Below are 24,809 nucleotides of genomic sequence, written 5' to 3' on the forward strand. Positions count from 1 at the left end.
TATTTATTTAATTATTTATTTAATGTTAATTATTGTATTAAATTCTTAGTTTTTGTATTTTTTCAATCAGGTTGTGGGTTTAACTGGGCAATAGGGTGGGTAAGGTTTAAAAGTGAAAACATATATGGCCTGCATTATGACATTGCAGAAAAATGCCGCCTACCACCACAGCGACATTTGCCAACAAACCGTCTCCGTGGCTACTGACCGTCCATGGAATTATGACAGTAGCCGGAATTCCACCAGAAGGCTGTCGGAATTCCGACAACGGTTATGGCGGCGTATGGCGGTAAGGTCACGCTGCTGCCAGCAGCAGCGCCACGTCAGCAAAACACCTCCTACCATATCATGTTCCATGATACGGCCTGGCAGTGTTTTGCTGGAGGTCGCTGGTACCAGCGCTGCATCCCGTCACCTGCTGGAGGACCCCCTGCAAGCAGGTAAGTCGGGTTCTCCGACAGGAGAGGTGGGTGGGGGGGCGTTGTGTGCGTGTGCTGGGTTGTGTGTGACTGTGTGTGAATGCGTGCATGTGTTTGTAACCGTGTGTGCATGAGTGAGTGTGTGTGTATGTGCATGTTTTGTCATGTAATTGTGTGTGCGCCTGGATGTATGTGTGTTGCTGTGAGTGTGAATGTATGTATGCATGTGTGGGTGAATGTGTGTATACGTGTGTGTATGGGTGTGTATGTATGTGCGTTTAGGTGTGTATATGTGGGGGGCAGGAAGGGTGGGGGAGGACTCTGGGGAGGGAGAGGGGGAAGGGGTGGGGGAGACCCCTATCATTGCCAGGGAAGGAATTCCCTGGCACTGATAGTGCCTACTACCATGGCTTCCATGGCGGTACAGAAACCACGGAAACCATGGCGGTGGGTGGGGTCAAAATGCCATGGGCAGCCTAGTGACGGCAACGGGCTGGAGACAGTAGTCTCCAGCCCAGCGGTCGTGACCGCTGTGGCGGTCGGTGTGTAAACTTGCCAGTTTTGCTTTGGCCAAACCGCCAATGTCATATTAGTAGAGGTATATACCGCCAGCCTGTTGCCGGTAATACTTCCACTATTACACCATTCTTCCTCCCTTCCACAAATTTCATATATAATCTCCTCAATGTTTATTTGACTGCAATTAGAAGAGTATATCTAACCACACAAGGACATTCACTCTTCCCAATGATAGTTGGATCGGAGTTGTAATAGTGAATATGACAACCCTCTAAATATGTGCACTTTCTCCAGTGTTATTTGGTTTGGAGTTAGAATAGTAAATATGAACCATCTAAATGTTTGTACTTTCAATAATTCTAGTTAGACTGGAGTTAGAATAGTAAATCTGACCGTCCTAAATGTGTACTTTGCCCAACGTTAGTTGTACTGGAGATAGAATAGTAAATCTGACCGCAAAGCAAACATATTCCATATATTTTTAACTGGAATTATATATTACTGCATATACTATAATTCATGCAAATAAAGTTTCTATTTATCAATTTTGTTTGTATTTGTGGTGAATAATTATGTCTTACTTATTGCTTCTTGGTCATCTTGGATTTTTTATTGTTCTTTGAGTTTTATATTCAGTTATTTTATGTTATTTATTACTTAATAATAATTACCATTGGTTACTTTAGAGTACATATTTATCTATTTATTTTAATTTCTTAAGGATGCAAATGTATTTACAAATTATTTGTTTTACAAATTTGTGTAGTTTATGATACAATATGATTGCACATTTTTACAAGTGTTGGATACTTGATTAAATATTATTTATTGTAAATGCTGATTAATTGTGTTATTTGCAGAACATTTACAAAAAATTAAATATGTAACTATGGGGGTCATTATGACCCTGGCAGTCGGTGAAAATGTGGCCGTAGTACCGCTAACAGGCTGGCGGTACTTCCCGCCATATTATGGCATTAGCAGGTAGGCTGAAGCCAACCTGCCAATGTACCACTCCGACCGCCATGGCGGTAGCAGCTGCTGGGCTGCAGATAACCATTCCCAGCCCAGCGGCCGCCATTGTGCCGCCTGCGGGATTATGACCCCGCCTACCGCCATGGTTTTCATGGCATTCATAACGCACAACAACCATTGTGGTTGGCCTTATCAATGACAGGGAATTCCTTTGCTGTCACTGATAGGTGTCCCCCCTCCCCTTCCTCTCCAAAGAACCCTCACCCCCTACCTCTCCAAACACCCTCCACCCTCACACATCCACACCTCCTTCACACACACACACATGCATACACACACTCTTTCACACATACATACATGCATGAATACATCCAATCACACACACATCCGCACACACTTCCAAAGATACACGCAGACACTCATTACGATTTCAAACATACACGCACTCACACTTCCATACATGCACACTCAATCAACACTCAACACATACCCGCATTCACGCACACACATACATGCACACATCCCCACACCACACCACACACAACACTCCCCAACCCCTTCCCCTGTCGGAGACCTGAGATACCTGGATCCAGGGGGTCTTCCATGCGTAGACGGGACGGGGCGCTGCTACCACCAGCAGAACAGCGCCAGGCCATATTATTACTCAGAATACGGCTGGCAGAAGTATACTGGTGTGGCGCTGCTGGTGGCAGCAGTGCCACCTTACCGCCATCCGACAGGATGGCCACAAACGGAGTTCCATCCTTCTTGTGGCAGAAATCCAGCTGTGGTCATAATTTGGCAGACGCCTGGAAGCCGCGGCAAAGGTCTTTTGGCAGGCAGCGACTCTAGGTGGTTTTTACCACCGATCTTACAATGAGGGCCTATATATTTTTAAATGATTGCAATTTGCTAAACTCATTTATTTCATCAATATTTTTATATAATACATTTTGGTTTTCTATTCTGTCTTAACTCTGATGTTAATTTTCAAAGGCAATATTTTTTACTGTAGTAACTATTGTTTACCTTTCATCATTCTTGTAGGTGTATAGCTTGGAATCAATTTTATGCTCTTTTATTTAGAAGAAGAAGGTCAGGATATGTAGGCTATTAATATTTTGACCTTGATATTATTATAGATCAAGATTGTTGTTGTCAATATTCAGGACTACGACCAATATTCATAATTATTCAAAAAATGCTTTTTACTGGTATCCTGAGAGTAAACCTCTCCTATAAAAGCCATTCTGGAAATACCAGTGGGAAACTCGATCAAGCAGAAACATGAGATGAAGCTGCAAAACACATTTTCCGCGAGATATTTTCACCTGAGACAGTCTCTTGCCTGATCTTTTTCCTAACACTGTGCTTGCTGCCTATATGTCTAGCTTGCCTGTATCTGCTGGTAAAATGGTTATCTAGTTGTTCTCTACACGTGGCCCTAGGTGTACAAAGGGAAGAGTCTGACACAAGCTCACAACCTTGGGGGCATATTTACAAGCAACTTGCTCCACTGGGCGACACTTTTTGTGACGCTCTGGTTGCTCTGTACACTGCACCTTATTTACAAGGTGACATTAAGGTGTCCCTCCCAGCACAAAAACAATATCCCCTGCAACTTGACCATCCTCGCACTATGGCACAAGGGTGGATGCGTTAGCATTCGGCAGCTAATTACGCGCCGGCTCAGGGAGAAACAGGGATGCCTACATTCTTTTAAATATGGCGCAGCCTTGAGTTTTAGAAGCGATGCAGCATGGCATTGCCAACTTTGGCTCAGTGGCCACACTGTACCACTTCTAGTAAATATGCCCTTTTGAGTTTTTAGTGGCCTGAACGGATTGCCTGTTACAGTCTTAGATGAAACACTTTGTACAGTGTCAAATCATCAGATCATGGGGCATTTTAAATTGGCAAGCTCAGGTCAGATAGGCTTTCATAAATTTTATTTTGTAATCAGAAAACATTTCTTGAAGTGGCAGGCATATTCACACAAGAAAAAGCTGTTCTGAATATCATGGGCCCATCTATATTAGAAACATTTTCAGATAAGTGAAAGTTACCTGGATGTTTTCAATTTAAGCATATATCCTAAATCTGGCATTGTTTTGTCAACACATTTATCCTCTCCAGTTGCCTATTAATCTCTTGGTTTAATTTTTCTGTATTTGTGCCACTTTTTTCTTGGCCCAGGCATGAAGTGAGAAAAGAGAAAAATGGACAAGTGGAATAGGGGAAATAAAATAGGCGCAGGCGAAATGGAATATAGTAATTTACAACATTTGACTTTACAATTGTTATGCGAAATGCCTGAGATCACTCCATTATGCCACATTGCCTAATTGAGACTTCTACAGTAGCAGGTTAAAAAACAGAACACAAGCAGTTGTTTATCACATCATTTTTGTTCTAGTTTTTTTAGTGTAAAATGCATCTTCACATAAAAATGGGTGCCTTTTGCTAAATAAGTAGTTTAAAATGATAATGACGGAATTTCACATATTAACATGTAATTTCACGTGATTTGTTAGGCATTTCGTGTAATTTTAACAAAGGAAATTTGACAAATTTCAAACATGCCAAATCAACTGAGGAGGTGTCAAAGGTGAGATCTATGAGTGGTTTAATTTACAAGTCTGTTTCCTGCTTGTCCAGTTGCTTGCAAATGTGTGTTTCTCTTATTTTCAGTCTCAGGGTAGCAAACTGCATATAGTTACACTGAATAGCACCTTCAATATGCCATGTCATGCAGGGAATAGGGCCCCAGCCTTCACCCAGAAGGAGCTGGGGAAGGTTGAGAATGGGGTTCTACCCCTGTATGGACAGTTGTATGGGCATCAGAGCAGCAGGTGAGTCTTATGTCACTGTCCTGTCTAATAGTGATGTGTGTGAGGATGAAAGGCATTGGGACGAGGTAGACAGAGCGGATTCATGGATATGGGTGAGGAGTCTGAGTGTTAATGGCATAATGACAAGTGAGTGTGGTCATTAGGTGGTTCTGATGCGTGATGTCCACTGCTGCCCTGTGATGCCACTCTACATGACCCTGTCTTTATGGCTGTGTCACCCATGCAGGTCAGCACCCATCAGAAAAAGGGGATTTAGCGTGCCATCACCAAGCAAGTGCTGACCCTGGGGGTCCATAGCTGGTGGTGCACCCACTGCGGAAGGAGGACCTGAGATGCTGGGCACTTAAGACCGCAGAGGCCCAGCTGGGGATGGCCTCCAAATGAGGGAGGGGTACCGGTCGGACCCTTCCCCCTTTAATGGCCTGCATTTTGGCGGTGGCTTAGGCTGAGGTGGATGGGCACTTGAGGGCACCACAGTAGACACAAGAGGGTAAGTATACACTCACACCCTGATAATTTAATGCTTGTATGGCTTTTGGTTGACTACTATTGGGAAGATGTAGCGTAGGTTAATGGTAGATGTACGCCAACTATGGGTATCAGCCACCCTGGCAGGATTGGTTACAAAGATGTGTTCCCATACCATGCAGAGAGTGGCTTATGAGGGCATTTACTTCCAATTTGGAGTTTGTGCGGTCACCCGCAACAAAGTTTAAGAACCCAGCTCCTACCATCAGTACACCTAAGGTGTCAGGGTATTATCATCAGTATCAGCCTTCCACAGTGACAGAGGCAATTGGTGGATCCTCAATCAGGTGCCATGTACTGTGTGTGTAGATAGGCACAGTGGACCCAGATGCCAATGTGCTATTTTGCAATGGATAAGTGGGCATGCTACCTACCCATGCAGGATTCTGTTGAGTAAGGAGAACAGGAGATGTCTCCATAAACGTTTATGAGAATGTGCCAAGCACTGGGCAAGTGTGACTAGTATGACCGTCATCAATTACATGAGTGCTATTGTTTCTACATCAGCATTTCTGCAGTTTACCCCCATGGTGTCTTACTGTTGAAGAACATACAGGTGAGGGCATGGCCTGCCATCGCATAGCAACAGATAATTATGTTGTTACTCTGTGTGAATGTTTTTTTGGCATTGACCCATTAAGCCCTGTCTTTCTCGGCCACCCTTCCTCCCGCTCATCCTCTGTCTTTGTGTGTATCAGCATAATCAGGCAAAGGAGAAGGGGCACTGGTGACTGGGGAAGATGCAACCCATGGAGCCGAGGGGACCAGTGGGACAGAGGGCGAGGGGAGTGCCACGGGGGAGACAGGATCGACGACAACATCTTTGGATTCCTCTTCCCATGGATGCTCCATGGCAGTTGCGGACCTATTTTGGACCATCCCAGCACCATTCTTGTCCAACAACCCCCTTACCAGCACTGCCCTCCCTGTAGCTCCCCACCCAGTTCCCCATGCACACCCAGGAGGTTGGACATCTCATTTGCCACAGGCACCTCTGCCCCAATCAGCACTGCTGCCCTCAATGAGGAGGCATTTGACCTCCTGAGGCCCATCTCTGTAGGACAGTCAACCATTATGAATGCCATCTAGGGAAATGCATCACAGATGCACGGTAGCCCTGCAGAGATCCTTTCAGGCTCTGGCCTCCTCATTGAAGACAGCCAGTGTCCCTTCTTCTTCCGTCCATCTTCCAACTACCAATTCCCAATCCCACAGCCCTCTCCCCTCACCCATCCAAGCCACACTTTCATACCAACATGCATCCACATCACAGACACGGATTGCAAGGACAAACACAAGCACCACAAAAGACACCACTGCCATGCACACACACACCAACAGACACATGCAGTCATAACAACATCCACTCCTTACACTGAGCCCCCACCACCTCCCCCCTCACAGACACCACGCCACTCATACCTGCAGTCCCCACATCATCACTTCCAGATCTACATCCCTACATGACTTTTCTTTCTCTAATAGCATAACTCTTGGATTTAAATTGTGTCATTCACACCTGTGTTTCAGGTTTGAGGAATTAGCTTTTTGATGGGTTTTTCACACACACAGTGAAACCAAACCAAACTGTGCCACCCTAACTGTTTGAACCCAGAGTGGACATTTGTATTTCTTGGTTTGTTTTTGTTCCCTTTAGTTCAACCCTATGCATGCAGGAAAGTTATATGTGATATAATTAATGCCCTTGTTTGTCTTTCTTGTGCATGATAAGTGCAACCACAGTTCTAATTGAAGTGTGCAACAGTGAATCTCTGTGAAGCCAGCCCTAGTGTTGCAGTACTTATTGTTATGGTACTCAGTTTGTTTTTTTTGTAATGCAGTGTTAGTAATTGTGCCAACAGTTATTATTATCCAAGAAAAGTGCTGGAGCATCCCGGTGTTCTTCTAACACTCCCGTGCCCATATCAGAAAGAGAGATTCAGTTTCAGGGAAGTTGAGTGCACTAACTCTACTATCACTCTGTCAACAACGAGCTGCCCCCCGAAGATACAGGGTACCTGGCTGGACCAGCAAGACGTGGCAATGTTTTGTCTCTTTCTCTTCCACTCCCTCTTTGCTGTTGGGACACCTGCCGGGGTTTCTGTGTCCACCAGGAAGTGCAGAGAGGTGTTCCAGGAGGTCAGGGGCATACGATCGCCCCTGCAGACATTCTGTTTTTCAGGTGAGTGGCCTATCTCGACAGATGCAGCTCTTCAGGAGAGGGGATCCTCACAGCCAGTCGTTGTTGCAGTTGGTGCCTGCTGAAGCAGGGGATGGACTCCTTCACCCCAAGGGAGATTCCTTCACTCTTTTGGTGCAGGCTGAAGACTGGATGCATGACCTGGAAACAGTTGCAGTTGCTGGCAGGGGCTGGAGATAAAATGTTGCAAAAGGCGTCTTGCTTCTTTGTTGCAGCTTGTAGAGTTCCTGGAGGGTCCAGATGCAGTTTCTTCAGTGAGAAGGTTGAAGTGGAGGATGCAGAGGATTCCTGCTGGAGTCTTGCAATCCAAATCTGAAGAACCACCCAAAGAAGAGACCCTAAATAACCCTGAAAGGGGGATTGGTCACCTAACCAGGTAAGCACCTATCAGGGGAAGGGTCTGATGTCACCTGCTGGCACTGGCCACGCAGATGCTCCCAGAGTTCCCTGCCAACTTCGAATCAAAGATGGCAAAACCCAGGGACCCTCTGGTGGAGCTCTGAGCACCACCGCTGGGGTAGTGATGGACAGGGGAGTAGTCTCTCCCCTTTCCTTTGTCCAGTTTTGTGCCAGAGCAGGGACTGGGGGGCCTAAACTGGTATAGACTAGTTTATGCAAGGAGGGCATCAAATGTGGCCTTCAAAGCATTTCCAGTGGCTTGGGGAGGCTACCCCTCCAAAGTCTGTAGCACCTATTTCCAAAGGGTGAGGGTGTGACACCCCTCTCCCAAAGGACATCCTTTGATATGCCTTCCTGGGTTTGAGCTTTTCAAGCAAGAGGAGGGCAGCAACCTCTCTGTGAGGTGGTAGCAGCTGGGGCTGCCTGAAAAACCTCAGAATGCTGCAATGGCAATACTGGGGGTTCTCTAAGGAGCCCCCAGAGTGTATGGAATCATACAACTAATGCTTGCAAAAGCCTTGTGGTATGATTCCAACATGTTTGATACCAAACATGCCTATGTTCAGAGTTACCAATATGTAGCTGGACATAGGTAGTGACCTATGTCCAGGACACAAGTTAAATGGTTTCTCCGCACTCACGAAGTCTTGGAAAATGGTTCTGGAGGTCACAGAGGCACCTCTGCTAGTACTTTGCACCCTGCTCTCAAGGCTGGAGGGCCAACTATATGGGTGACTTATAATTGACCTGGTGCAGTATAAATGGCAGTGAAAGGGTGCTTGCACCTTTTCACAAAGGCTACAATAGCAGTCTTGCAGAGACCTTTGCATGGGCTCCCAATGGGTGGCAAAATATATACTGTAGCCTATAGGTATCCCCTGGAACGCCAATTCCCTGTATACCTAGATACCATATACTAGGGACTTATAAGGGGACACCAGTATGCCAATTGTGGGTGAACTACTGTTTTAACAGTAATTAACAACCAAATTTAGAGGAGAGAGAGCATACTCACTGGGGTTCTGTTTAGCAGGATCCCAGTGAACACAGTCAATCACACTGACATCAGGCAGAAAATTAGGGTAACCATGCCAAGTAAGAGGGTACTTGCCTTACTTTGTCCCTGACCCAGCAAACCCTTTGGTTGAAATTTATAAAACAGACTTCTGGAAATAGGTTGCATTGAATATTTCCAGAATTCAGACGCTCAGCACAATATTAGTGGGAAGGATTTAAAAGAGCAATGTTTATTTCTGTTTGAAGAACGCTGGTTATGGGTGGAATTAGCTAAACCTAGTTTATGAAAAATGAGTTACTGCTTGTTACTGATGGTATGCAACCTTATCGCAGATCAGTTTATAACTACCAGCATAGGTTTGTTTTGACACAATTTAGGCCTGATATTTTTAATCAATTAGTAACATTTCCCAAAACTAGTGATTGGTCTGTTGTTTTAACTCAGGGGAATATTTATACTCTGTTTGCACCAGATTTGCATCTTTTTTTTTACGCAAATCCGGGGCAAACTTAACTCCATATTTATATTTTGGCGCTGGACATGTCTAGCACCAAGATATTCGGAGTTAAAGTCATTTTTTCCTGCGGAAAACTACCTTGTGTCAATGAGATGCAAGGTAGGCATTCCCTGGCAAAAAATGACTCAAAGGCCGTAGCACCTTATTTATCCTCCTGTGCAAAAATTGTGCACGGGAGGTAGGCCAGCCTAAATAATGGCACTAAGCTTGCTCAGTGCCATTATTTAACACCTGGGTCAGGGCAGCGTTAGGGGACCTGAGGGCCCATTTCCATGGTGGAACACCATGGAATAAGCCCACAGGTGCCCTCCCAGGCCCTTGGACACCCCCACCCACACCAAAGTGTCAGTGGAGGATGGGGGACCCCATCCCAGGTAAGTACAGGTAAGCAAAGGTAAGTATTTACCTTTTTTCCTTAAAGTTCCATAGGGGGGCAGAAATGGGCCCCCATCCATGGCACTGGGTGCAATAGCCATGCCCAGGGGGCCCTTGTCCCCTGTGCTGTCCATTGGGGTGGAGGGCATGACTCCTGTCTTTTATAAGACACCAGTCATGTGGTATGGTAGGTTTAGCATCAATAAATGATGCTAGGCTGGTTAGAGTCCTCTTTTTTTAATCTAACCAGCCTAACATCATTTTTGAACGCTAAGCCCACTACTCCCATACTGCCACCCCCACTGGGCTAATGTCATTCACCATGACGTTAGCCCACCCTTTGCACCAGATTGGGCCATTCCATGAATAAGACGCCCAGCATGAGTCTTAGAATGGAGGTATTTTCAAAAAATGAGGGGATTTAGGAGGGATTATGGTCCAGTGTATATCCTCCCAATGAAAGAAGAAAAAATAGTGGCGGGGGTCCTAAATTTTAGGAGCAAGAAACCTCACACATCCATAGGATGTCATGCTTCATCATCGGTACTGCTCCTCGTCTGACCGGCGCTGCAATGTCTGACGGGCACCACCCCTAATGGGGGGGCTCTTTGCCGGAGATCTTTTGTAATGATGGTGCCGTGACCCCAGAAGTGAATTAGTGAAAAAGGAGATCGAAAAAAATCGTGGTTAAAATTGGCTAAAAAAAAACTGCCACTGGGTCGATAGTTTTATTGGACCAGATGGACGGTCAGGGCCAAGATTAAAAGATATATATAGTCAAAAGAGTGAACCAGAGGTAATGCTCAATCACTCTGTATAGGAGGGGGAAGGGGGGAATTGAAGATTTGTCAAAACCTACCCTATCATGGGTCAACATGTTTCGCATCCTGGTGGTCCATACGGATCCAGTGATGCTTCATCAGGACCTAGATGACTACGTGAATCTCCAATTTATATGAGCCACATATGTTTCCTAATACGAGTGTACAGTTTAACACAGGCCAGAGATTATCTGGGAGAAATAACCGTCACTTACATAAACATGGAACCACTAATTCCTATTTGTCGACCGTCCTACATTAGAGAACAAGCATCCTACGAACACATAGACCTATAATCCAGCGTAACTAACATTTGGTAGATGCGATGCTGGTGGGCCTGCACGGACCTGGGTAGGTTTTCCGCCCACCAGCATCGCATCCACCAAATGTTAGTTACGCTGGATTATAGGTCTATGTGTTCCTAGGATGCTTGTTCTCTAATGTAGGACGGGCGACAAATAGGAATTAATGGTTCCATGTTTATGTAAGTGACGGTTATTTCTCCCAGATAATCTCTGGCCTGTGTTAAACTGTACACTCGAATTAGGAAACATATGTGGCTCATATAAATTGGAGATTCACGTAGTCATCTAGGTCCTGATGAAACATCACTGGATCCGTATGGACCACCAGGATGCGAAACATGTTGACCCATGATAGGGTAGGTTTTGACAAATCTTCAATTCCCCCCTTCCCCCTCCTATACAGAGTGATTGAGCATTACCTCTGGTTCACTCTTTTGACTATATATATCTTTTAATCTTGGCCCTGACCGTCCATCTGGTCCAATAAAACTATCGACCCAGTGGCAGTTTTGTGAGCCAATTTTAACCACGATTTTTTTCGATCTCCTTTTTCACTAATTCACTTCTGGGGTCACGGCACCATCATTACAAAAGATCTCCGGCAAAGAGCCCCCCCATTAGGGGTGGTGCCCGTCAGACATTGCAGCGCCGGTCTGACGAGGAGCAGTACCGATGATGAAGCATGACATCCTATGGATGTGTGAGGTTTCTTGCTCCTAAAATTTAGGACCCCCGCCACTATTTTCTCTTCTTTCATTGGTTGGAACAGTGTATTACGTATTTCTTGACATTAGAATGGAGGTACCCAGCGGTATACGTTTTGACGTTAAACTGTGATAGCGCAGTTTAGCGTCAAAAAGTATAAATCAGGGCCTAAGTGTCCCTCTGACAACCTATCCAACCAAAGCATTTTGCACGTAACATTTTTTTGCACATTTTGTATGACATCAAGGACATGTTCAATTGTGCAAATTATTTCGTGACCACAATTTTAAACCATGTTGCCCAGTTGTGTTATTTTTGCAACAACTAACATCTTTGTCAATTTGTTGCATGGCAGCAAGTTATTTGTTGTACTTGATTCACCTTAGGAAAAATCTGGACAACTAGATTTTTACCAGATATGAAGGGGTGGCTTTTTTATCAGTCAACAGTATTTTATTTGGTTATAAAACCATCAAACTACAAAAGTGAATACAAAATGCAGCAATTTAAAAAAAGGATATAAATAAATTTGCAGATGTAGGTACAATGTGCAGTGGGGTATAAGGTATCACCACCAAGAATATTATACAATAAACAAATCATAAAAAATGGTTGTTATAAAAATGTATTAGTAATACGTATCATAGATTCTACCAGGTCATAAGTAAGTTAGTAAGTTAAGAGTACTCCACCATAGCATCTCCTGGAGTGAAGCTAAATTCTAAGTAAAGCAAATGCAGTGATGCACCTAGCACAGGTCACAAATTTGATTATTCAACAGCAGACACTCAGAGACAGGCAACTAAAAAACACAATCAATCTAAACTTCCTTCTGGTCGACAGTACACATGAGAAAGGGCAACAAGTTGTAGGAATCTAGACCATACTCATAGTTCAAGATCCCTAATATTGGTCCATTTGGAATGACTCAGGTTGGGCTAATAGCTAATCCCCTCTTATACCAAACACCATACAGAAATTGGCTCACAGCAAAAACTATAATCAGAAATATTGTTTTTCAATATTCTGAGGGCAGAGGGCTTCTAATCACTGGTTTAATACACTTAGGGGCAAATTTATGAGCCCCTATCACCATCGCAGCATCACTTTATGTGACGCTCCTCTGGCGATGTGCCCTGCGCCGTATTTACAAGGTGGCATTAAGCCACTTCTTGTACCTTATAAATATGGCCCCTTCAAACTTAGCCCTTTGCGTGGAAGGGTCATGCAATGGGTGTTGCTGTGGGGGTGCCACAGCAACACCCATTGCATTTTGGCGCTGCCTCAGATTTACGAGTTTTTGTAAACCTAAGGCAGTGCCAAAATCTAACGCCACCACAGGGGTGGCATAAACAAGGCACAACGAGGAGGAATCCATTTATTTTTTATTCCTCCGTATTTTTTTCATTTGTATAAGTGTGCTGCGTTCTGCAGCATGCATAGAAAGATCAAAATGCCAGGCATGATTGTTTATGTACGGGAAGGTGTCACTTCCTGCACATAAACAATGATTTCAAAATGACACTTTGGCACTTCTGTATGAGCTGCATAATGCAGCCCACACAGAAGTGAAAAATCGCCATTAGTGATTGTTTATGTGCAGGAAGTGACACCTTCGCACACATAAACAATCAAACCCCTCAAACCAGACATCTTTGCACAATGGTGCAAGGGTGCCTGTGTTGGTGCTAGGCAGCTCAATTTAGCACGAGCGCAGGGGACAACACAGGGGTGCGCCATGTTCAATTAAATATGGTGCATCCCTGCGTTGTGAAAATGATGGTGCAAGGCACTGCCAATTTTGGCGCAGCGTCTCACTCTGTCATTTTCTGTTAAATATGGGCCTTGGATCATAAGCAACAGTATCAGTCACAGCTGGCGATTTGGAAAAGTAGCAGGGCAGGGGCGATAAAAAAAAAATCTAATATAAATAAATAAAACTTACCTGGACGTCGCAGCCGCTCCCCGCCACTCTCGGCTGCACTGCAGGCTCCCAGCCTGCCCTGCAGACAATCATGACTCTGCTCAAAGTAGCCCTGGCTGGGCACTCCAACGGAGAATGGGAGTCTGGGACGGCTCTCTCCAACTAGGCTACACAGTGCCGGATTGGAGAGAGCCCTTGTGCGCATGAGCGTTTGGCCAGCCCGAGATTGCCAGCCAAACATACATGTGCACTGAGGTGCGTGCTCTGTGCACTCCACTCCGTGCTCGCCACCCCATTGCCCCACCCCCTTTAAAAATAAAACTATAATGAGCATAGGACGATATTTATACTTTGTGATACAAAACTGGGCCGATGCAGTTTTGCGTCAAACATTTTACTGCCGGCTAACGCCATTTCTTTGCACCGTGCGGGCATCAAATTTATACTTTGACGCACGGCGGCGCAAACCACAGGTGTGAGTAATCTCTTTTTACTCAAACCAATGCGTTACGTCGTAAAGAAAAACGACATTATTGCATTGAAAATGACTGTAAGACGGTTTACGACATTGCAAACCGGAAACTCACTGTTTTTTGACGCAATAGCATCAAAAAGCGGTGTAAACACAGCAAAATGTGCTAAGGAGAGCCAAAATGGATCCCAGGTGCTTGCACAGACCCCAGGAAGATGACAACAGACCAGGAACCAGCCAGAAGGACCCACACAAGACCCAAGACAGGGAGAATAAGAAAAGAAAGTGTCGCTTCAGTGCAGAGGAGCAGGAAATTCTGGTGAAAGAGGTGAGAGAACACCAGCACCAACTGTTTGTTACCTCAAAGTTGCCAATTAGTAGGAGAGAGGCAATATGGCAACAAATTGTTGACAAAATAAACAGTGTGGCAGAAGTACGGAGAACAGTCATCGAGTGCAAGAAACGCTGGCATGACTGCAAGCGCAGGACAAAGGAAAAGATGGCCAGGAACAGGAAGGCAGCACTGCAGACTGGAGGTGGGAGTCCTGCACCGCAGGAGGACCTGGACCACATGGAGGAAATGGTGGCAGCCATCATCCCTGAGGAGATCGTCACAGGGATTCAAGGACAGGGCAGCACAGACTACCAGGAGACAACACATGGGAACAAGTCGCATGGGGAATTAAAATGTTAACTGTAAGCGGGGGGGTGGACATACCTACTACACAATGCATGTAAGTCATGATATTCAGGGTAAAGGGTAAAGGGGCACAGCACGGGGGCATGGCCCATTCAGAGAAAACCTGGGGCACAGTACTACACTACACCAATGACCTTTGCATGAGGGTATGCTGCCATGTCTAGGATGTTGGAAAGGTAAAGCCAGGCCAGGAGGGTAGGGTACAACGTAAATCTGGCAGCCCGTCACACGTCAGCCAGTATTCTCCCTACATGAACTAGGGCCCAATTAACAACCTCTGGCCATATCTGCAAGTGGGATTTTACATTGACAATAGTTGCCATTACCACCTCTGCTGTGTGTGCAGGTCAAGTAGCTAATGGCAGTAACGTCCCCATGGATCAAACACACCCAAATTAGAGGGTTCAGGATGAAAAGGTTATCTATCCCATCAAATCAATACTAATGTTCCAATCCTGTCAAATGTGATTGTCCATAGTTGCTGCAAACTTCAGCCATTGTCATAAACGTTAGGAGGTACACAACACTAATGTTGTACCCATGCTGCATATGTCCGGGTCCAACCTATGCCTGGGTTCCAATAGCTACAATGACACCATGCAACCTCCCAAATGTCATACTGCTCAGACAACAGCATTGAGGGGGAGGACATATTTAACTGGTTACAGAAATACACCCTCACAGTCAGAGGACAAAACACTGCTAGGACCATCAGTGCAATCCAATGTAGCACACATTTCCCAACCTCAGCATTACACATTACCAATGCTGACATCCGTATCGTGCCATACCAATGCCATACATAGTATATGCAAGATCTCAGCAACATATAGGTGGATGTGAAGTATCAGAGACTGGTGCAGTTGCAGAATGTTAAGTGTGGTGCTAGTGCCATCAGAACACCCACAGCCAGTGAAAGGCCTCACCATGAGAATGGAAGTAGACAGAGGGTTGAGTAGGACAAGAAGGTGGCAATATACAATTTGGCCAGAACCAACACCTAGAGTATGTGATGCTGACAAGTCCACAAACTGACCACAATACATGTGACATGCAGGTGGGGCATAGGCCTGGGAGAATGCTAATATGAAAGACAGGAACAATGAACAGGAACCCAGATCAAAATGTGAAAATAATCAGAAGGCAGGCACCTCACATTACAAATCCCACAACACAGACACACTAACTGTACCATATCTCATTGCAGAGGACGATGGCTCTCCTGTGGATATGCCTGTCCCGGACTACCCTGATGACATGGATGACGAGCTGACAAACATCAGCCAGCAGACCCTCCAAGATGTCCTTGGAACCCTCCAGACCCCACCTTCAGTCACAAGGAGGAGCACAGAACTAGCAGCCATCACACAGGATCCACCCACCACCCCAAGTGTACGACCTGCCAGCTCCAGCACAGCTCAGGACTCTGACGACACTGGCACCAGCTTTGAAAGAACTGTAGTTGGAGTACAGCGGGAGCTGGCTAAGGAGGTGCGGGTGGGGATGCAAAACATGGCAGCCAGCCTAGAGGGGGTGCGTTCGTGCATGATGTCAACTGAAGAACAGGCAGCAGCCATGCAAGGGCGAACAACAATCTTGCAGGAACTTGAAAAATGGTTGAAGGAAATCAGCACAGCTGTAATAGAGTTGACCCAACACCTACAACAACAATCCTGTCAACGCATACACAAATGCAATATTGAACCCTTCATGGCTGACCTGGCTGCCTACCACAGTGATGTGGCTGTTATTCTGAAGAAGCAGCAGCTCCTCCTTGCTGCAGTACTGCCCTCAATAGCCCCACAGTTGGCAGTTACTGGGATGTCTGACTCCACGTCTTCAAACACTGAGGTGTGTGTTGCCCCTTCACAATCACCACCACCAAGGGCAGAGGAGACAACACACACATCAGAAGATGAAGATGTGGAACAGATCACCTTCACCCGTAAGAGTACCCGGTAGCACTAGTCCCTGCCACATGGCCACCTATTGCCAAGGTCCTGTGCTTTGTAGTATGCCAGTCTTGCAACAATTGTACTCAAGCACCGTTCTTCAGCCCACTGTTTACCTTGTCACCCTATCCTGTGATTGTTACTCACTAACTCATTGGCAAATCCTGTCCTTCTGCATTGTTTGACACTTCACCCCAGCATGTCCAATGACATGTCCTTTTGCACTTGTATAGGATCACAATGGAAGATGTCACACTAATGGACTTACAATCATGGACAATGTACATATAGCACTACAGCACTTTAAAATAAATAGCACTTACACAACAATTTTGTCTCTGTGTAATGTGACACATCAACCGTGAGGTAGATCAGTGATGTTTACCTCAGGTCAATGATTATTGATTGTCAATACACCTGACCTGAACGAATGTTGGCTGATAACTATGCACAGAGATCTGGATTGTACCATCATCTGCCCTTCCTGAGGGTTATTGGATAGGAAAATAGAAACTATACCCCATAATGTGTGTTAGACAGAATAATGCTTCCTCAAGGGATGTCTAAGCCAGAAAATATTGCCTTCAAATTTTTCTTCAAGCCAAAAGTTACGTATGTGACATTTGACCCACATTTTACCTAACACACACCATATTGCATGAATGGATGTGTATGAGTTTACATACAAATATGTCACCGGGCTGAACATTGTAAAAATGATAGGTGTGAGCTATGTATAGCATACTACATGAGAGCATACTACCACTCACCTGATAAGGATTCGCTTGGCCATCAGGCTGCAGGCACACTTAACACTGTGTCCTCAATACCAAATCTGGTAGCAAAGTATGCGACATTGAAAACATACATAAAAAATTAAGCACACTTTGTGATCCATAGTAATCGTGAGTTGTGGGTGCAATGGATGGCAGAATCTTAGCAAAGTAGCTTTGGTGTGGCTGCCATTGTAACAGCTCAGTTGGGATTTGGTTGCAGCATGGGACACAAAAGCTAATACAAAAGGGACACTGTTCACTCATGCCAAGGCCCTGATCTCCAAGCATGTGATACATACTGTAAAGGGTTACCTCAATATTTATTAAACAGTAAAACAGAATCTAAAACCAGGGGAAAAACCTTACCTGACCTAACCTATTCTAACTACACATTACCCACAACTGTCCCTAACTGACCTAAGCTAAACTTACTTATCACATTTAACGAAACAATCTAAACATCAAACGCCCTTATAAGACGGGACACATGGAGGACAACATATACTAACCTAAACACATACTATCTTATACTAAACAAATATACATTTATTTTTATTTATTTTTAAATATATATTTTTTTTTAAACCCCAACATCATCAACCCACCCACCCACACACATAATAAAAAACAACAGATATAGAGAGTATCATACCCCAACCCCTACCCACTAATACTACCTAATCTAAAAGCCTATACTAACCTAACACTAAGCCCCCTAAACCCACTAATTAAAAGAAACAGGAAGGAGGAGGGTGGGGAGGGAATCATAGCTGAGGGTATATTGTCTACAAGTTGGCCCTCCGCAGGGTCTTTTTAATGGCACGCACCCTCCGATTTACTTGTGCCAACTCCTGCTACAGCCTGGTCATTTTCCGCAACATACGGTCCAAGTTCCTTTGCATCTGTTGAGAAGCTGCTGGGTCTCTGACTGCAGCAGGGGTTGTCTGGGTGCCAGTGGAGGAAGTATGTGCCCTTGTCGGTGCCATGTCTGTAGGAGGAGGTGCAGGTGGTGCTGTGACAGGTCCTGGAGCAGTGGAGATTGACGGTCCAGCAAAGGTGCCTGCTAATATTGGTGCCACCTGGGTGGTAGTGGTGGTGCTGGTGGTGGTGGCTGTGGTGGACACAGAAGGACCCCCTTGGGCAAATGCCCTCTACACTCCGGAGGCTCTTTCATGGCGATAACGCCTTGCCATGTTGCGGAACCCCAACTCCACATCCAGAATGTGGCGGTAACGCATCGCCCTGCGCTGAAACTCCCGAATCTGGATAGGATTCATATTGGCAGTTGTTAAAACAAATAGAAAACCAAACATTAGGTACTTCATTGTGTGATATGGCTCCAGAAGTAAATCCGACAATACATCTAATGTACCAGAAACAGGCCATATCATCATACAGATCACTGATTGTCCCTGAGGAAGTACATGCCAATGCAGCCTACACATGTCCTATCAAACAGCACAGCAATACTCTAAAAGATGGGTAACAACTTGAATGACTTATGCATCATTGTTCAGCCATTTGTCAGGTAAAAAAAATGCTGCAAGTCCTCCGCCACTGACAGGCCAACTAATTACAATGTTCTTGATGATAATCAAGAGCCACAAGATCAGCGAGTTGTAAATAGAATTGCCAGGATAGAATGCAGTTGCTAATCAGGAGTGGGTATCCTAGGTTTGGACAAGTGACTTACAGATTTATATGTCTGTGTACTAAACTTGGATCATCAGTCCTAGGTACACTTTTCACAACCCTATACCTGTGCCTGAGGGGGGCGGCAGGAAACAAATACTTTCAAACAACAAGGACACTCAGGAAGCTTTGGACAGCTGTCCATGGGTTTGGGCAGCCCACCACAGGTAAGAAGGAAGTCTAACTAGGATACACCCAAACCTTGGACAATCCCATCCACACTTATGTTTGGAAATGCAGACCATTGTCAACATCATTTCCTACCAGTAACACATGACTTACAACAAGCAGATAGATACAATCACACATCTGGCCATGAGCTTCATGCACACCTAGGCCATTGTACTCAAGTGCCTCATACTCGTAGCTCAACATGTGGAGCTACATGCTGCTAGGAAGTCAAAAATGCAGTCAAACATGTTCATTAGTTAATAGGGAAGCTGAAGTTTGTGGGTAAGACTTTGGCATCCCTATTCTGACCTGGCTTGCTGACTAAATCACAAATATGGTCCTTTGCTACATTTTCTTATTTTAAGTTTTATCCACAAAACTCATCCCTATTCACATGGCCGTGCCTACAGGACTGACCTACAATCCCAAATTATGGCAATACGCTAATGATTGGCCAACTCAAAGATGGCAGAAAAAATGATGCTCCACTCAAGGAACATATCCGATCATTGACCAGCACATTACACCTTGCTATGTGTCCAAGACACAGGAGTCAATCACACATCATCAGCAAACACAACACAGAACAGAAATGTCAACACATACTGGAGATGTCTGGGTCCGCAAATCGAGCCACCTCTCTGATAGTGTAGGGGGCATATCCACCTGTAAGGCATGGAAGGTAGAAATGTGCTCAATGTCTGTGCACTGTACAACACTTCCAAATACAAATACTATGTGTAATATTAACTGAGAAAGTCAAGACTCTCAGACATGATGATACTGTATCCTACATACCACTGCAAACATGTACAGACCCGGGGACTCCAGTGAGAGATACACACATATCTGCACACATGCAGTGTCCCTAACTATCATGTGGTGACAGACATGCTCCATCATTATTTAGCAGACTAATTCATGGTGTGTATTCCTCTCATCATGTGGATCCATGAGAGGCATGCCAAGCCACTTTCCTGGAGGGCTGCAATACCAGTCACCCAGCTATTGTGACTAAGACCAATTTCAAACACACAGGTACAATGTACAGAGGGCCAGGGACATTAGTTAGCCCTCAATTTGTATGATTTTCTTCATTTTATGTGCCACAGCTATGGTAAGTTGCAAATCTGCTTGTATGTATGTGGAGTCAATGTATCCAACCATCAGATGCTATTCAGTGTGGAAATGATAGAGGAAATGTGTTTGTCATACACTTAGCAACAACTGCTGGGTGCACTTCCTAGGTTTTTTGGAACATAAGCACCATCAATGACAAAGCATGCACAGGATAGATAGCAGACGGTTGATCATGGCAATGTTCCAAAACTAAGCCATCACAAGTCCTGGAATGTTGGATACCACTTCTCAGGCACTTGTTTGTTTGCTCCCCATGAGTCAGGCATGGGATAATGCTATGTGGGTACGGTGTTTGTGACACTGAGTCCCAAATACAATCCACAAATGTCATGTCACGCCACAGTTGGAGTCATATAAATGAGACATGTCTCTCCTGTGGCAGTGGAGGACCAGCAGACCAAGCAGCACGTGTTTTCACATATTTCCAGTGGTAAAATTCACAAAGGTGTCCGGTTCAAGTGTGTGGGACAATGTTTAGCCTGTATCGTTATTGGGGTCCATGTTGTCACAGTTACGTGCAGGTCTAGTCATGAGTCTGTGGAGTCATTTCCTGCATCTACAAAGTATCCTTCACAGCTGAATTGAAGGAACACCAATGAGGAATTGAGAACACACATGGGGATAGTCCAGCTATGGTACTGCAGACGTGTTATGAGACTGACAACAGGGCAACCTTGGTGTGCTGACAAAGTTAATGGATCAGGAATTTTAAACCGGCAGGTTTCCTCACAACATTTGTACACAGGTTGGCCTCTAAAATTCCCACTGCATCCGGGAACATCAGTGCCTCTGTGCTGATTAATCTCACAGCTATTCACCACGCAAGCCCCATCAATATGTGGGGAGCAATGTGAATCAGCATGTGGACTGTCAGGGTCCTAACATGTGTTGACATTTCATGCACATTATCTGACGTTTGTTGTGCTGGAGGCACCATACACAATCCATGCATACAGCCATGATACACTATCATTATTTCTCACTCATGCATACATGAAACCCAGACAAGGGATGGGCCATGATTAGGCTATTTGGAGACAAGTACCACCCCATGGTATGATAAGTAAACTGACTATGCTATTCAATGTATTTGAGTATACATTGTAGACCCACCTGACAGAATACTCCAGGAGGAAAGTGAGGGCTGGGAAAGCAACTATGATACAAATGTAGCCACAAGGAACCTTTATAGTAACACAAAGACAGGAACCAGACAGGCTAACAGGATGCAGGGTCAATCAGGATCAATACATTTAACAAGGCAAATACACAGTGAGCAGACTGAGTCTGGTCAAAGGTGGAACAACACTGTGGAAAATGAAAACTATGTTTGGCCTGTGTGTTGGAACATAACACAATAACCCAAGGGTTGTGTTACACAAGTGATTTATACGGCAATGCATAACAGTGTTATACATAAAATGGCAGCTTCTATGCTGTTCCAGGCAGCTGCAAGGGCAGTGCATGTTCAAATGGCTGGTCTGCATAGAGGTGCTCACAGGTGGGTACAGCTTCAGTCTCTCACAAATTCTGTAGGTGAGAATCAATTTCAAAGGGCCAACAGTACCTTTCACATGGAAAGCAATGTACAGGTGATTACAGGTCCTACAGACTGCAAGATAGTGCATTATTTAACCAGAAGTCCATGCAGACAGAAGTACAATGACTATGGCATACCATGCTAAAGTGGGAAGCATACTGGATTCACATTGTGAGTCTGGGTGTATGTAGAGGAGGGATTATCTTGGTACACATATTCCCTTTCCAGGGAACTCTGAAGAAGGGTGGGGTGAGACAGGGAACATGGGTGTGGAAGGACTTAGGACCTGGGCTGCCATGTGCAGGGGATGTCTTGTGAGCAATGCTAGTCATACCTGGGGCACTTGTGCTAACAATTTGCTGCTTATATGAAAATCTTGTCACACATACTCCTTGCAAAGATAGCTGATGTAACACTTACTGCTGTCAAGGGTCTGGTCATACCTTCTTGTCACTAATGCAATAGCACATCCTCTGCCTCATGTATGAGACATTTTTTTCCCTTATTGACTGATGGTGTCTTAGTTGTGTGCCATATGCTGCGATGAACCATGTTGCCAACATGTATGTGTGAAATAGCTGTGGTCCTCTGCTATTGCCCTTCCAATGTGAAATATACAGGATATATGTAATTTACAGAGTGTGTGAATTTGGCTTTACATTCTTACGCATCAAAATTGATGTGGATTTTTCTGTATCCTAATCTGTATTTCTGCAGTGCTCCATGAGGCTACACTCTGATTCTGATAGTTAGGGATAATGTTAAACAAAAATGATCATACAGACCATGATATAGTGATTATAATAGGTGTTTATTGACATATGATAAGACAGTGGTGATGGATGAGTAGAGTTAAAAGAAATTTTTGACAATATGTTGTCTCCAACTCAATCCTGCAGCTGTGTTTGGATGGTGCCCCTCATGTTGATGGACAGCATCCTCCTCTTCCTCCTCTTCAGGCATTTGTGGGTCAGGTTCATATAGGGGAATGTTCCATCTTACACATATGTTGTGCAGGATGGCACAGGTCAAAATGATTTTGCAGACCATTTCTGGTGAGTATAGGGGGCTGCATCCGGTGATGTCGAGGCACCTGATTCTTGACTTCAGGATGCTAAAGGTCCTCTCGACTATGGTGCGTGTCCTCTGATGTGCCTCATTATAGGCACGCTCTGCTGCAGTGCTTGGGTCTGCAAATGGTGGTCATGATCCATGGCTGGATCCCATACCCCTGATCAGCTGAAAGAGAAAATCAGTAAAAACATGTTGATGTTGCTAGCACCATGATTATCACATTGCATGGCAGTTGTTCTCTTGTGTTGTCTGTGACTCATCTGTGTTTGTGTTATTGTGTGGAATCCTAGGTTTCCAGGATGTACCTTCAGCATTGGGTTGTTTCCTTATCTGAACGGGTGATTGGCTGATTGACCGGATGTCAGAAGTATTTTTGTAGAGTTGCAGTACATTGTGTACTCCCTTGCATTATGTCATGTGAAAGAGGTGTCCCTGTGTCTTAACTGGGGGTGAGATAATACTTCCATACACAGAATCAGTTCCACATTGGTGGTAACACTGTTGCATCTATATACCCTGGACATCCCATCCAATTTCACATCTGCAATAAAAAGATTTAAACATCAGTGAGATCCTTAGATTTGGCTAGGTGACAATGAGCAACACATCTCCGTACGTTGTCAGCACTGATGTGTTGACAATTGACTATGCACAAATTTCACATGTGTGACAAATTTTCAGCAGACCTATTTCTCTGCCCTTGGTCGACTCAGGTTGTAACGTGTACCTATACATCTGAACATATTCTAGTTCAGCTGGCTAACTTGGTTGTGAGGTTGTCATTTTGAGTGTCAGAAGATCCGTATGCCTGTACATCTGTTGTGTGTGTGTGAAATTGTCTCAATCCGTATGTATAGGAATGTGCATTTAAATATTGTCACATCAATATGTGTTCTTCGCACTGTCCACTTGCTTATTGGTAGTGGGCAATGTGAGAGCAGGAGTGATGTGAGATATTGGTACAGCCTCAATGATTCCATGTCACCTTCATTGTAGTTATCATCATGCTATGTGTGTCATGGCGTTTGACCTGCAGCATAACAGATTACACACCCCTTACACTGTACGTATTGGTTGGAAGGGTGTTTCATTGAGTGTTATTGATGTGATATTGAAAGATTAATCTTCCAAGTTGTACTGCCAGTTGAGGCCATGTCAGTGTCACTGTGTTGTTCTAAATTGTTCCCTTGTGTCTGTGGAGTGGCATCTGTTGTTATTTGGTACTGTAATTTGTCCATAGGTCTATATCTAAATGGATCAGGATATCACCATGCCTAGCAGTGTCACAACCTCAGTGTCTTCCTGGCCACGTGTCGATGTTGTGGTGTATGCCTTGTGTGTCCTACAGGGTTGTTGTGCTGTGTGTATATAACTAGGTTTCTGTACTTATCAACAAGTAGGCCATTTCCATATCGTCCATCCTGGAAGTGTTGATTGATGATGCAGTGACGGAAGATGAATGAATCATGTACACTCCCAGGATACTTTGCCACGATGTTGGTGATCAAACCCCGGTGATCGACACTGGCCTGCACATTGATGGAGTGTGTGTGCTACCTGTTGCAGTATAGATGCTCGGTTGTGGCAGGTGGCACAAGGCATACATGTGTGCAGTCAATGGCACCAAGCACGTCTGGGAAGCCATTAATTTGGTAAAACCCCTTTTTTGTCTCCTGCTGCTTCTGCTGTGTGTTGGGGAAGCTGATGTGGTGGGGTGTGAGGGAGATGATGGCAT

The sequence above is a fragment of the Pleurodeles waltl genome, chromosome 10 (assembly GCF_031143425.1).
Source record: "Pleurodeles waltl isolate 20211129_DDA chromosome 10, aPleWal1.hap1.20221129, whole genome shotgun sequence".
NCBI classification, from domain to species: Eukaryota; Metazoa; Chordata; class Amphibia; order Caudata; family Salamandridae; genus Pleurodeles; species Pleurodeles waltl.